This window comes from Lucilia cuprina, chromosome 5 (genome assembly GCF_022045245.1).
Source record: "Lucilia cuprina isolate Lc7/37 chromosome 5, ASM2204524v1, whole genome shotgun sequence".
Taxonomy (NCBI): Eukaryota; Metazoa; Arthropoda; class Insecta; order Diptera; family Calliphoridae; genus Lucilia; species Lucilia cuprina.
The window spans coordinates 24,408,513-24,424,368 of record NC_060953.1 but is presented as its reverse complement, the minus strand read 5'-3'; positions in this window follow the sequence as shown (position 1 = coordinate 24,424,368).

Sequence of the window (15,856 nt, the reverse complement as noted above, 5' to 3'; positions counted from 1 at the left end):
CTATTCACTTGTAATTGCGAAAACATTTAAATAACTCTCCCGCTCTTTAACCTTAATTTAACATCAGTGCTGTGAACAAAATAAAATAAAATACCAAAAAAAAAAACAACTTTACTTATTTACTTCTTAGCCCGGCAGAACAAAAGGTAATTATCCCTCATTCCCCTCTCTTAAAAGAAAAGAATTATTATTTATTAATTCCCTGCTACCTTTCTTTTTCCCCGCAACCGCATATAATTATAATAACTCGGACGGATAATTATTATAATTATCAGAAAACTTCTTTTAGATTGCTCCATTGTTTCCCCCGCTTTACCAATCTAGAAGAAGGGACTCTAGTTCATTTCATTCACTTATTTTACAAAATTTGAAAATTAGCCCCAAAGAAGCAAAAGTTTTGTTTTGGGGTATTTCTTCATTTCACAACATAGGGGTCATTATTTATTTTTTTGCAAAATGCAGTATTATCCCAAATGTAAAAATGTTGAAATACCCCAAAAAATATATAAAAAACAAAAAATTTGGGTTTTTGTTTCCTGTATCTTTGTTGGGGCCATATTTCGTTTTATGTTTTATGTTATTTTTATGTTTCGTTTTATGTTACCTGGGGCCATAATTCGCAGCGCCCAAAATGTAGGGAATTGGACTAGCTACAACGTCCAATACAAAAACCTTTGACAGAAGTCCAAAATTCGGCCCCAAACTCAAAAAAACAAATTTGAGTGCAATATTGAAAAACACTTTTTTAAAAACTTTGTTTTATGAAAAACTTTAGAGCAAAACATATTATACACCAATATGTAGGGAACTACACGAGCTACAAATTTCAATACAAAAACATTTGTCAGAAGTCCACAATTCGGCTCAAAACTCAAAAAAAAAATTTTTTTCGAGTGAAATATTGAAAAACACTTTTTTAAAAACTTTGTTCTACGAAAAACTTTAGGGCAAAACATATTACACACCAAAATGTAGGGAATTGGACTAGCTACAATGCCAATACAAAAACCTTTGTCAGAAGTCCACAATTCGGCCCCAAACTCAAAAAAACAATTTTGGGTGAAATATTGAAAAACAATTTTTTAAAAACTTTGTTCTACGAAAAAACTTTAGGGCAAAACGTATTACACACCAAAATGTAGGGAATTGGACTAGCTACAGCGACCAATAAAACAACCTTTGTCAGAAGTCTAATGTGTTGTTTCTGGATAACGTGTGAGTAGTTTGAGTTAAAATTTTACTTGTATTTTGTTTTTGTTACAATAACAAAATACAAGTAAAATTTTGTGCTCAAACTACTCGCTTGGTATCTGGAAACAGCACATAAAATTCGGCCCCAAACTCAAAAAACAATTTTGAGTGTAATATTGAAAAACACTTTTTAAAAACTTTGTTTTATGAAAAAATTTAGAGCAAAACATATTATACACCAAAATGTAGGGAATTGGACTAGCTACAAGGTTCAATACAAAAACCTTTGTCAGAAGTCTAAAATTCGGCCCCAAACTCAAAAAAAAAATTTGAGTGAAATATTGAATTGGACCTACAACGTCCAAAACAACAACCCTTGTCAGAAATCCAAAACTCGGCCCCAAACTCAAAAAACAATTTTGAGTGAAATATTGAAAAACACTTTTTTAAAAACTTTGTTTTATAAAAAACTTTAGAGCAAAACATATTATACACCAAAATGTATGGAATTGGATAAGCTACAACGTCAATATAGCAACCTTTGTCAGAAGTCCAAACTTCGGCCCCATACTCAAAAAACAATTTTGAATGTAATATTGAAAAACACTTTTTTAAAAACTTTGTTTTATGAAAAACTTTAAAGCAAAATATATTATACACCAAACTTAAAAAAACAATTTTTAGTGAAATTTAAAAAAAAAACACTTTTTTAAAAACTTTGTTTTATGAAAAACTTTAGAGCAAAACATATTATATACCAAAATGTAGGGAATTGGACTAGCTACAGCGTCCAATACAAAAACCTTTGTCAGAAGTCTAAAATTCGGCCCCAAACTCAAAAAAAAATTTGAGTGAAATATTGAATTGGACCTACAACGTCCAAAACAACAACCCTTGTCAGAAATCCAAAACTCGGCCCCAAACTCAAAAAACAATTTTAAGTGAAATATTGAAAAACACTTTTTTAAAAACTTTGTTTTATAAAAAACTTTAGAGCAAAACATATTATACACCAAAATGTATGGAATTGGATAAGCTACAACGTCAATAAGCAACCTTTGTCAGAAGTCCAAACTTCGGCCCCATACTCAAAAAACAATTTTGAATGTAATATTGAAAAACACTTTTTTAAAAACTTTGTTTTATGAAAAACTTTAAAGCAAAATATTTTATACACCAAACTTAAAAAAACAATTTTTAGTGAAATTTAAAAAAAAAAAAACACTTTTTTAAAAACTTTGTTTTATGAAAAACTTTAGAGCAAAACATATTATATACCAAAATGTAGGGAATTGGACTAGCTACAACGTCCAATACAAAAACCTTTGTCAGAAGTTCAAAATTCGGCCCCAAACTCAAAAAAAAAAAAAAAACAATTTTTTGTATAATATTGAAAAACACCTTTTTAAAAACTTTGTTCTACGAAAAACTTTAGGGCAAAACGTATTACACACCAAAATGTAGGGAGTTCGACTAGCTACAGCTTCCAATAAAACAACCTTTGTAAGAAGTCTAAAAGTCGGCCCCAAACTCAAAAAAAAATTTTGAGTGAAATTTTGAAAAACACTATTTTAAAAACTTTGTGTTATGAAAAACTTTAGAGCAAAAGATATTATACACCAAAATGTAGGGAGTAGGACTATACAACGACCTTTGTCAGAAGTCCAAAATTCGGCCCCAAACTCAAAAAAAAAAAAAACAATTTTGAGTGCAATATTGAAAAACACTTTTTTAAAAACTTTGTTTTATGAAAAACTTTAGACCAAAAGATATTATACACCAAAATGTAGGAAATTGGACTAGCAACAATGTCTAATACAACGACTTTTGTCAGAAGTCCAAAATTCGGCCCCAAACTCAAAAAAACAATTTTGAGTGCAACATTGAAAAACACTTTTTTAGAAACTTTGTTTTATGAAAAACTTTAGAGCAAAACATATTATTCATTAAAATGTAGGGAAGTGGACTAGCTACAACGTCCAATACAAAAATCTTTGTCAGAAGTCCAAAATTCGGCCCCAAACTCAAAAAAAAACTAGTTTTAGTGTAATATTGAAAAACACCTTTTTAAAAACTTTGTTCTACGAAAAACTTTTGGGGCAAAACTTATGACACACCAAAATGTAGGGAGTTAGACTAGCTACAGCTTCCAAAATTCGGCCCCAAACTCAATAAAACAATTTTGAGTGCAGTATTGAAAAACACTTTTTTAAAAACTTTGTTTTATGAAAAACTTTAGACTAAAACATATTATACACCAAAATGTAGGGAATTGGACTAGCAACAATGTCCGATACAACGACCTTTGTCAGAAGTCCAAAATTCGGCCCCAAACTCAAAAAAAAATTTTTGAGTGAAATATTGAAAAACACTTTTTTAAAAACTTTGTTTTATGAAAAACTTTAGAGCAAAACATATTACACACCAAATGTAGGGAATTGGACTAGCTACAACGTTCAATACAAAAACCTTTGTCAGAAGTCCGCAATTCGGCCCAAAACTCAAGAAAAAAATTGTTTTGAGTGAAATATTGAAAAACACTTTTTTAAAAACTTTGTTCTACGAAAAACTTTAGGGCAAAACATATTACACACCAAAATGTAGGGAATTGGTCTAGCTACAGCGTCTAATGATACAACCTTTGTCAGAAGTCTAAAATTCGGCCCCAAACTCAAAAAAAAAAAACAATTTTGAGCGTAATATTGAAAAACACTTTTTTAAAAACTTTGTTTTATGAAAAACTTTAGAGCAAAACATATTATACACCAAAATGTAGGGAATTAGACTAGCTACAACGTTCAATACAAAAATCTTTGTCAGAAGTCTAAAATTCGGGCCCAAACTCAAAAAAACTATTTTGGGTGAAATATTGAAAAACACTTTTTTAAAAACTTTGTTTTATGAAAAACTTTAGAGCAAAACATATTATATACCAAAGTGTAGGCGCTGCGAATTATGGCCCCAGGTAAAATGGCCCCAAAATATAAAACGAAAAATTGCCTCAATGTTGGGGTCAAAATTCATTATGAAGTATAACCTTAACATTTTTTAAGAAAAATCACCCCAAAATTAATGAAAAATCTCCCCAAGGTTGAAATGAAAAGTGGCCCAAATATTGGGTTAATTTTTCGTAATGAACAATTACCCCATAAACGTAAATGAAATTTCAACCCATTTAATTTTAATTCAAATATAGGCAGCGTGTCATGAAGTCCAGTGTCATATTTTCCATGGGCGTTATGAATCACTAAATTGAGTCTAGAGTCCATGGGCGTTATAACAATTTCGAAAGTGTCACAATGCATATGAGCAATGTAACATAATGTCCATGGATTTCAAAGAGTACATTTATCAAAAAAGCCTTAATTTAGCGAAGGCGGTATTTGAAATACTACAGAGTTTAAAATAAATGCGCCCGGCCGAAGGCCGCCTTTCAAGAACATTTTTTAAATTGAAACTAAAATGCAACATACACCAAATTTAGGATAAATTCCTATGGGGAAAAGTGTCACTTGTCTTTTGAACATTTTATGAAAATACAACAAATATTATTACATAAAATATTTTTTTATAAAATCGTGCGATTTAATAAAAAATATTTAATGTAATAATATTTGTTGTATTTTATGTTTAAAATATCACGCGATAATGTTCTGATTTTTTATAAAATATTAAAAAATAGTAATAATGAAAGATCACCCTAACTATTATATGGTTTTTCAGCGCGATTTTATAAAAAAAATATTTAATGTAATAATATTTGTTGTATTTTATGTTTAAAATATCACGCGATAATGTTCTGATTTTTTAAAAATATTAAAAAATAGTAATAATGAAAGATCACCCTAATTATTATATGGTTTTTCAGGTCCCTTTTTAGTATTTTAATATTTATTTTGAAAAAATAAATGCAAAATTTGAAAATTAGCCCCAAAGAAAAAAGTTTTGTTTTGGGGTATTTCTTCATTTCACAACATTGGGGTCATTTTTATTTTTTTTGCAAAATGCAGTATTATCCCAAAAATACCCAAAAAAATATATAAAAAATAAAAATTTCGTGTTTTTATTTCCTCTATCTTTGTTGGGGCCATATTTCGTTTTATGTTTTGGGACCATTTTACCTGGGGCCATAACTCCCAGCGCCCAAAATGTAATGAATTGGACTAGCTACAACGTTTAATACAAAAACCTTTGTCAGAAGTCCAAAATTCGGCCCCAAATTCAAAAAACAATTTTGAGTGTAATATTGAAAAACACTTTTTTAAAAACTTTTTTCATGAAAAACTTTAGAGCAAAAGATATTACACACAAATATGTAGGGAATGGGACTAGCAACAACGTCCAATACAACAACCTTTATCAGAAGTCTAAAATTCGGCCCCAAACTCAAAAAACAACTTTGAGTGTAATATTGGAAAACACTTTTTCTAAAACTTTTTTTATGAAAAACTTTAGAGCAAAACATATTCTACACCAAAATGTAGGGAATTGGACTAGCTACAATGTTCAATACAAAAACCTTTGTCAGAAGTCTAAAATTCGGCCCCAAACTGCAAAAAAAAATTTTTTTGAGTGAAATATTGAAAAACACTTTTTTAAAAACTTTGTTCTTCGAAAAACTTAAGAGCAAAACATGTATACACCAAAATGTAGGGAATTGGACCTACAACGTCCAAAACAACAACCCTTGTCAGAAATCCAAAACTCGGCCCCAAACTCAAAAAACAATTTTGAATGAAATATTGAAAAACACTTTTTTAAAAACTTTGTTTTATAAAAAACTTTAGAGCAAAAGATATTATACCCCAAAATGTATGGAATTGGATAAGCTACAACGTCAATATAGCAACCTTTGTCAGAAGTCCAAACTTCGGCCCCATACTCAAAAAACAATTTTGAGTGTAATTTTGAAAAACACTTTTATAAAAACTTTGTTTTATGAAAAACTTTAGAGCAAAAAATATTACATACCAAAATGTAGGAAATTGGACTAGCTACAACGTCCAATACAAAAACCTTTGTCAGAAGTCCAAACTTCGGACCCAAACTCAAAAAACAATTTTTTAGTGAAATATTGAAAAACACTTTTTTAAAAACTTTGTTATATGAAAAACTTTAGAGCAAAAGATATTATACACCAAAATGTATGAAATTGGACTAGCTACAACGCCCAATACAGCAACCTTTGTCAGAAGTCCAAAATTCGGCCCCAAACTCAAAAAACAATTTTGAGAGAAATATTAAAAAACACTTTTTTAAAAACTTTGTTTTCTGAAAAACTTTAGAGCAAAAGATATAATACACAAAAATGTATGAAATTAGATTAGATACAACGTCAATACAGCAACCTTTGTCAGAAGTCCAAACTTCGGCCCCATACACAAAAAAAAAACAATTTAAATTGAAATATAAAAAAACACTTTTTTAAAAACTTTGTTATATGAAAAACTTTAGAGCAACAGATATTATACACCAAAATGTTAGGAATTGGACTAGCTACAACGTCCATTATAACAACCTTTATCAGAAGTTCAAATTCGGCCCAAACTAAAGAAAAACAATTTTGAGTGAAATGTAAAATAACACTTTTTTAAAAACTTTGTTCTACGAAAAACTTTAGAACAAAACATATTATTTACAAAAATGTAAGGAACTGAACTAGCTACAACGTCCAATACAACAACCTTTGTCAGAAGACCAAACTTCGGCCCCAAACTCAAAAAACCATTTTGAGTGAAATATTGAAAAACAATTTTTTAAAAACTTTGTTTTATGAAAAACTTTAGAGCAAAAGATATTATACACCAAAATGTAAGGAATTGGACTAGATACAACGTCCAATACAACAAACTTTGTCGGAAGTCCACAATTCGGCCCCAAACTAAAAACATTTTTTGAATGAAATATTGAAAAACACTTTTTTAAAAATTTTGTTTTATGAAAAACTTTAGAGCAAAAGATATTATAAACCAAAATGTAGGGAATTGGACTAGCTACAACGTCCAATACAGCTACCTTTGTCAGTGGTCCACAATTCGTCCCCAAACTAAAAAAAAACAACTTTGAGTGAACTATTGAAAAACACTTTTTTAAAAACTTTGTTCTACGAAAAACTTTAGGGCAAAACATATTACACACCAAAATGTAGGGAATTGGAATAGCTACAATGCCAATACAAAAACCTTTGTCAGAAGTCCACAATTCGGCCCCAAACTCAAAAAAACAATATTGAATGAAATATTGAAAAAACACTTTTTTTAAAAACTTTGTTTTGTGAAAAACTTTAGACCAAAGATATTATAATCTAAAATGTAGAGAATTGGACTAGCTACAACGTCCAATACAACAAACTTTGTTAGAAGTCTAAAATTCGGCCCCAAACTCAAAAAACAATTTTGAGATATATATTGAAAAATACTTTTTTAAAAACTTTGTTTTATGAAAAACTTTAGAGCAAATAATATAATACTCCAAAATGTAGGGAAGTGGGACTTTAGAGCAAAACATATTATACACCAAAAGGTAGGGAATTGGACTAGCTACAACGTCCAAAACAACAACCTTTGTCAGAAGTCTAAAATTCGCCCCCACAAAAAAAAAAAACAATTTTGAGTGTAATATTGAAAAACATCTATTTAAAAACTTTGTTTTATGAAAAACTTTAGAGCAAAACATATTATGCACCAAAATGTAGGGAATGGGACTAGCTACAGCGTCCAATACAACAACCTTTGTCAGAAGTCTAAAATACGGCCCGAAACTCAAAAAAACAATTTTGAGTGTAATATTGAGAAACACTTTTTCAAGAACTTTGTTTTATGAAAAACTTTAGAGCAAAACATATTATATACCAAAGTGTAGGTAATTGGACTAGTTACAATGACAATACAAAAACCTTTGCCAGAAGTCCACAATTCGGCCCCAAACTCAAAAAAAAAAACCATTTTGAGTGTAATATTGAAAAACACTTTTTTAAAAACTTTGTTTTATGAGAAACTTTAGAGCAAAACATATTATACACCAAAATGTAGGAAATTGGACTAGCTACAACGTTCAATACAAAAACCTTTGTCAGAAGTCCAAAATTCGGCCCCAAACTCAAAAAAAAATTTGAGTGAAATATTGAAAAACACTTTTTTAAAAACTTTGTTTTATGAAAAACTTTAGAGCAACAGATATTATACCACAAAATGTAAGGAATTCGACTAGCTACAACATCCAATACAACAACCTTTGTCAGAAATCTAAATTCGGTTCCAAACTAAAAAAACAATTTTGAGTGAAATGTTAAAGAACACTTTTTTAAAAATTTTGTTGTACGAAAAACTTTAGAGCAAAACATATTATATACCAAAATGTAGGGAATCGGACTAGCTACAACGTCCAATACAACAACCTTTGTCAGAAGTCCACAATTCGGCCCCAAACTCAAAAACTATTTTTATTGAAATATTGAAAAACAATTTTTTTAAATCTTTGTTTTATGAAATACTTTAGATCAAAAGATTTTATACACCAAAATGTTTGGAATTGGACTAGCTACAACGTTCAATACAAAAACCTTTGTCAGAAGTCTAAAATTTGCCCCCAAACTCAAAAAAAAAACAGTTTTGAGAGAAATATTGAAAAACCCTTTTTTAAAAACTTAGTTTAATGAAAAACTTTAGAGCAAATCATAATTTATACCAAAATGTAGGGAATTGGACTAGCTGCAACGTCCAATATAAAAACCTTTGTCAGAAGTCCAAAATTCGGCCCCAAACTCAAAAAAAACAATTTTGGATGAAATATTGATAAACACTTTTTTAAAAACTTTGTTTTATAAAAAACTTTAAAGCAAAACATATTATACACCAAAATGTAGGGAATTGGACTATCTACAGCGTCCAGTAAAACAACCTGTGTCAAAAATCTAAAATTCGGCCCGAAACTCAAAAAACAAATTTTGAGTGTAATATTGAGAAACACTCTTTTAAAAACTTTGTTTTATGAAAAACTTTATTATATACCAAAATGTAAGGAGTGTGACTAGCTACAACGCCCAATACAAAAACCTTTGTCAGAAGTCCAAAAATCGGCCCATAACTCAAAAAAACAATTTTTAGTGTAATATTGAAAAACACTTTTTAAAAACTTTGTTTTATGAAAAACTTTAGAGCAAAACATATTATATAACAAAATGTAGGGAATTGGACTACAACGTCCAATGCATCAACCTTTGTCAGAAGTCCACAAACACTTTTTTAAAAACTTTGTTTTATGAAAAACTTTAGGGCAAAACATATTATACACAAAAATGTAGGGAATTGGACTAGCTACAACGTTCAATACAAAAACCTTTGTCAGAAGTCCAAAATTCGGCGTAAAACTAAAAAAAAATTTAGTTAAATATTGAAAAACAGTTTTTTAAAAACTTTGTTCTACGAAAAACTTTAGGGCAAAACGTATTACATATCAAAATGTAGGGAATCGGACTAGCTACAGCTTCCAATACAACAACCTTTGTCAGAAATCCACAAGTCGGCCCTAAACTCAAAAAAACAATTTTGAAGAAATATTGCAAAATACTTTTTTAAAGCTATGTTTTTTGAAAAAAATTTTGAGCAAAAGATATTATACACCAAGATGTAAAGAATTGGATTAGCTAAAACGTCAGAAGTCCAAAATTCGGCCCCAAACTCAAAAAACAATTTTAAGTGAAATATTGAAAAAACTCGGCCCCAAACTCAAAAACTATTTTGATTGAAACAATTTTTTTAAAAACTTTGTTTTATGAAAAACTTTAGAGCAAAAGATATTAAGTATATACTAAAATGTAGCGAATAGGACTACCTACAGCGTCCAATACAACAATCATTGTCAGAAGTCCAAAATTCGGCCCCAAACTCAAAACAACAATTTTGAGTGAAATATTGTAAAACCCTTTTTAAAAACGTAGTTTAATGAAAAACTTTAGAGCAAAACATATTATATACCAAAATGTAGGGAATTGGACTAGCTACAACGTCCAATACAAAAACTATTGTCAGAAGTCCAAAATTCGGCCCCAAACTCAAAAAAAAAACAATTTTGAGTGTAATATTGAAAAACACTTTTTTAAAAACTATGTTTTATGAAAAACTTTTGAGCAAAACACATTATACACCAATATCTAGGGAATTGCAAATACCTTTGTCAGAAGTCCAAAATTCAGCCCAAAACTCAAAAAAAAATTTTGAGTGAAATACTGAAAAACACTTTTTTAAAAACTTTGTTCTACGAAAAACTTTAGGGCACAACGTATTACACACCAAAATGTAGGGAATTGGACTAGCTATAGCTTCCAATAAAACAACCTTTGTCAGAAGTCCAAAATTCGGCGTAAAACTTAAAAAAAAATTTAGTTAAATATTGAAAAACAGTTTTTTAAAAACTTTGTTCTACGAAACACTTTAGGGCAAAACGTATTACATATCAAAATGTAGGGAATCGGACTAGCTACAGCTTCCAATACAACAACCTTTGTCAGAAATCCACAAGTCGGCCCTAAACTCAAAAAAACAATTTTGAAGAAATATTGCAAAATACTTTTTTAAAGCTATGTTTTTTGAAAAAATTTTTGAGCAAAAGATATTGTACACCAAGATGTAAAGAATTGGATTAGCTACAACGTCAGAAGTCCAAAATTCGGCCCCAAACTCAAAAAACAATTTTAAGTGAAATATTGAAAAAACTCGGCCCCAAACTCAAAAACTATTTTGATTGAAATATTTAAAACAATTTTTTTAAAAACTTTGTTTTATGAAAAACTTTAGAGCAAAAGATATTAAGTATATACTAAAATGTAGGGAATAGGACTACCTATAGCGTCCAATACAAAAACTATTGTCAGAAGTCCAAAATTCGGCCCCAAACTCAAAAAAAAACAATATTGAAAAACACTTTTTTAAAAACTATGTTTTATGAAAAACTTTTGAGCAAAATACATTATACACCAATATCTAGGGAATTGCAAATACCTTTGTCAGAAGTCCAAAATTCAGCCCAAAACTCAAAAAAAAAATTTGAGTGAAATACTGAAAAACACTTTTTTAAAAACTTTGTTCTACGAAAAACTTTAGGGCACAACGTATTACACACCAAAATGTAGGGAATTGGACTAGCTACAGCTTCCAATAAAACAACCTTTGTCAGAAGTCTAAAATTCGGGCCCAAACTCTAAAAAACAATTTTGGGTGAAATATTGAAAAACACTTTTTTAAAAACTTTGTTTTATGAAAAACTTTAGAGCAAAATATATTATATACCAAAGAATTGGACTAGCTACAACGTCTAATACAAAAACCTTTGGCAGAAGTCCAAAATTCGGCCCCAAATTAAAAAAAAACAATTTTGAGTGTAATATTAAAAAACCCTTTTTTAAAACTTTGTTTTATGAAAAACTTTAGGGCAAAACGTATTACACACAAAAATGTAGGGTATTGGACTAGCTACAGCTTAGAGCAAAAGATATTATACACCAAAATGTAAGAAATTGGACTAGCTTCAACGTCCAATACAACAAACTTTGTCGGGAGTGCAAACCATATTATACACCAAAATGCAGGAAATTGGACCTACAACGTCCAATAAACAACCGAAGTCCAAAACTCGGCCCCAAACTCAAAAAAAAATTTTTTTTGGGTGAAATATTGAAAAACACTTTTTTAAAAACTTTGTTATATGAAAAACTTTAGAGCAAAAGATATTATACACCACAATGTATGAAATTGGACAAGCTACAACATCCAATATAGCAACCTTTATGAGAAGCCCAAAATTCGACCCCAAGCTCAAAAAACAATTTTGAGTGAAATATTAAAAAACACTTTTTTAAAAAACTTTGTTTTATAAAAAAGTTTTGAGCAAAACACATTATGCACCAATATGTAATGAATTGGACTAGCTACAACGTCCAATAAAACAACCTTTGTCAGAAGTCCAAACTTCGGACCCAAACTCAAAAAACAATTTTAAATGAAATATTGAAAAGCACTTATTTTAAAACTTTGTTATATGAAAAACTTTAGGGCAAAATAAATTATACACCAAAATGTAAGGAACTGGACTAGCTACAACGTCCTTTACAACAACCTTTGTCAGAAGTCCAAATTCGGCCCCAAACAAAAAAAAAAAAAACAACTTTGTTTTATGAAAAAGTTTTGAGCAAAACACATTATACACCAATATGTAGGGAATTGGACTAGCTACAACGTCCAATAAAACAACCTTTGTCAGAAGTCCAAACTTCGGCCTCAAACTCAAAAAACAATTTTAAGTGAAATATTGAAAAACAATTATTTTAAAAAACTTTGTTATATGAAAAACTTTAGAGCAACAGATATTATACACCAAAATGTAAGTAATTGGACTAGCTACAACGTCCAATACAACAACCTTTGTCAGAAATCCACAAGTCGGCCGCAAACTCAAAAAACAATTTTGAGTGAAATGTTAAAGAACACTTTTTTTAAAACTTTGTTTTACGAAAAACTTTAGAGCAAAACATATTATATACCAAAATATAGTAATCGGACAAGCTACAACGACCAATACAACAACCTTTGTCAGAAGTCCAAACTTCGGCCTCAAACTCAAAAAACAATTTTAAGTGAAATATTGAAAAACACTTATTTTAAAAACTTTGTTATATGAAAAACTTTAGAGCAACAGATATTATACACCAAAATGTAAGTAATTGGACTAGCTACAACGTCCAATACAACAACCTTTGTCAGAAATCCACAAGTCGGCCCCAAACTCAAAAAACAATTTTGAGTGAAATGTTAAAGAACACTTTTTTTAAAACTTTGTTTTACGAAAAACTTTAGAGCAAAACATATTATATACCAAAATATAGTAATCGGACAAGCTACAACGACCAATACAACAACCTTTGTCAGAAGTCCAAACTGCAGCCCCAAACTCAAAAACTCTTTTGATTAAAATATTGAAAAACACTTTGTTAAAAACTTTGTTTTATGAAAAACTTTAGAGCAAAAGATATTATATACCAAAATGTAGAAAATTGGACTAGCTACAACATCCAGTACAACAATCTTTGTCAGAAGTCCAAAATTCGGCCCAAATTAAAAAAAACAATTTTGAGTGAAATATTGAAAAACACTTTTTTAAAAACTTTGTTTTATGAAAAACTTTAGAGCAAAATATATTATACAACAAAATGTATGGAATTGGACTAGCTACAACGTTCAATACAAAAACCTTTGTCAGAAGTCTAAAATTTGGCCCCCATTTAAAAAGAACACTTTTTAAATGGAAACTAAAATGCAACATACACCAAATTTAGGATAAATTACTTTTTTAAAAACTTAGTTTAATGAAAAACTTTAGAGCAAATCATAATTTATACCAAAATGTAGGGAATTGGACTAGCTGCAACGTCCAATATAAAAACCTTTGTCAGAAGTCCAAAATTCGGCCCCAAACTCAAAAAAACAATTTTGGGTGAAATATTGATAAACACTTTTTTAAAAACTTTGTTTTATGAAAAACTTTAGAGCAAAACATATTATACACCAATATGTAGGGAATTGGACTAGCTACAGCGTCCAATAAAACAACCTGTGTCAGAAGTATAAAATTCGGCCCGAAACTCAAAAAAACAAATTTTGAGTGTAATATTGAGAAACACTCTTTTAAAAACTTTGTTTTATGAAAAACTTGAGAGCAAAACACATTATATACCAAAATATAGGGAATCGGACAAGCTACAACGACCAATACAACAACCTTTGTCAGAAGTCCAAACTTCGGCCCCAAACTCAAAAACTCTTTTGATTAAAATATTGAAAAACACTTTGTAAACACTTTGTTTTATGAAAAACTTTAGAACAAAAGATATTATATACCAAAATGTAGAAAATTGGACTAGCTACAACATCCAGTACAACAATCTTTGTCAGAAGTCCAAAATTCGGCCCAAACTAAAAAAAACAATTTTGAGTGAAATATTGAAAAACACTTTTTTAAAAACTTTGTTTTATGAAAAACTTTAGAGCAAAATATATTATACACCAAAATGTATGGAATTGGACTAGCTACAACGTTCAATACAAAAACCTTTGTCAGAAGTCTAAAATTTGGCCCCCATTTAAAAAGAACACTTTTTAAATGGAAACTAAAATGCAACATACACCAAATTTAGGATAAATTCCTTTTTTAAAAACTTAGTTTAATGAAAAACTTTAGAGCAAATCATAATTTATACCAAAATGTAGGGAATTGGACTAGATGCAACGTCCAATATAAAAACCTTTGTCAGAAGTCCAAAATTCGGCCCCAAACTCAAAAAAAAAAAAACTATTTTGGGTGAAATATTGATAAACACTTTTTTAAAAACTTTGTTTTATGAAAAACTTTAGAGTAAAACATATTATACACCAATATGTAGGGAATTGGACTAGCTACAGCGTCCAATAAAACAACCTGTGTCAGAAGTCTAAAATTCGGCCCGAAACTCAAAAAAACAAATTTTGAGTGTAATATTGAGAAACACTCTTTTAAAAACTTTGTTTTATGAAAAACTTTATTATATACCAAAATGTAGGGAGTGTGACTAGCTACAACGCCCAATACAAAAACCTTTGTCAGAAGTCCAAAATTCGGCCCATAACTCAAAAAAACAAATTTTGAGTGTAATATTGAAAAACACTTTTTTAAAAACTTTGTTTTATGAAAAACTTTAGAGCAAAACATATTATACACCAAAATGTAGGGAATTGGACTAGCTATAACTTTCAATACAAAAGCCTTTGTCAGACGTCTAAAATTCGGCCCCAAACTCAAAAAAACAATTTTGAGTGAAATATTAAAAAACACTTTGAAATAAACTAGAGCAACTTCTGTAGACTGGTAGAGCGGGGGGAAAACAAGGAGCAATCTACAAGATAATTATAATAACTCTCGTCCGAGTTATTATAATTATATGCGGTTGCGGGATAAAAAGAAAAGAAAGATAGCGGGGAATTAATAAATAATAATTCTTTTCTTTTAAGAGAGGGGAATGAGGGATAATTACCTTTTGTTCTGCCGGGCCAAATGAAGTAAATAAAGTGGAGTTGTTTTTTTTTGTTTTATTTTATTTTGTTCACAGCACTGAGAGATTAAATTAAAGTTAAGTTAAGGTAAAGAGCGGGAGAGTTATTTAATGTTTTCACTGCGACTGATGAATTACAAGTGACCGTTTTATTTTTAGATTACCACAAAGAAAGCTTAAGATCTATACAAAAATGGCAATTCAGCTAAAAATTACAACAATTTGACAATTCATTTTTTGTACTAAAAAGGGTTTACTTAAAACTGATAGATTTATAATATTACGGTAATGCAGTTCATGACAATTCAATTCAATTTAATTGGAAAGAGTAATAATATAATATAAAGAAAAAAGTAAACAATTCAAAAAAGGGCAATTCATTATAGTAATTATATAAATAATAATAATAATAATAATAATAATAATAATAAAAAAATAGTGTCCAAGATTGGACATGCCGCCGGCCTTGGCTTTAGGCAACAGATGGCCCGTTAGTGCTGGCACAAAGAACGTTGGCCAATGACTTTATGGCTTCAAGTAGTATCATTGTATTTGGGGTTGTGGTTAGAGTTTGGACTGATGTTGTTG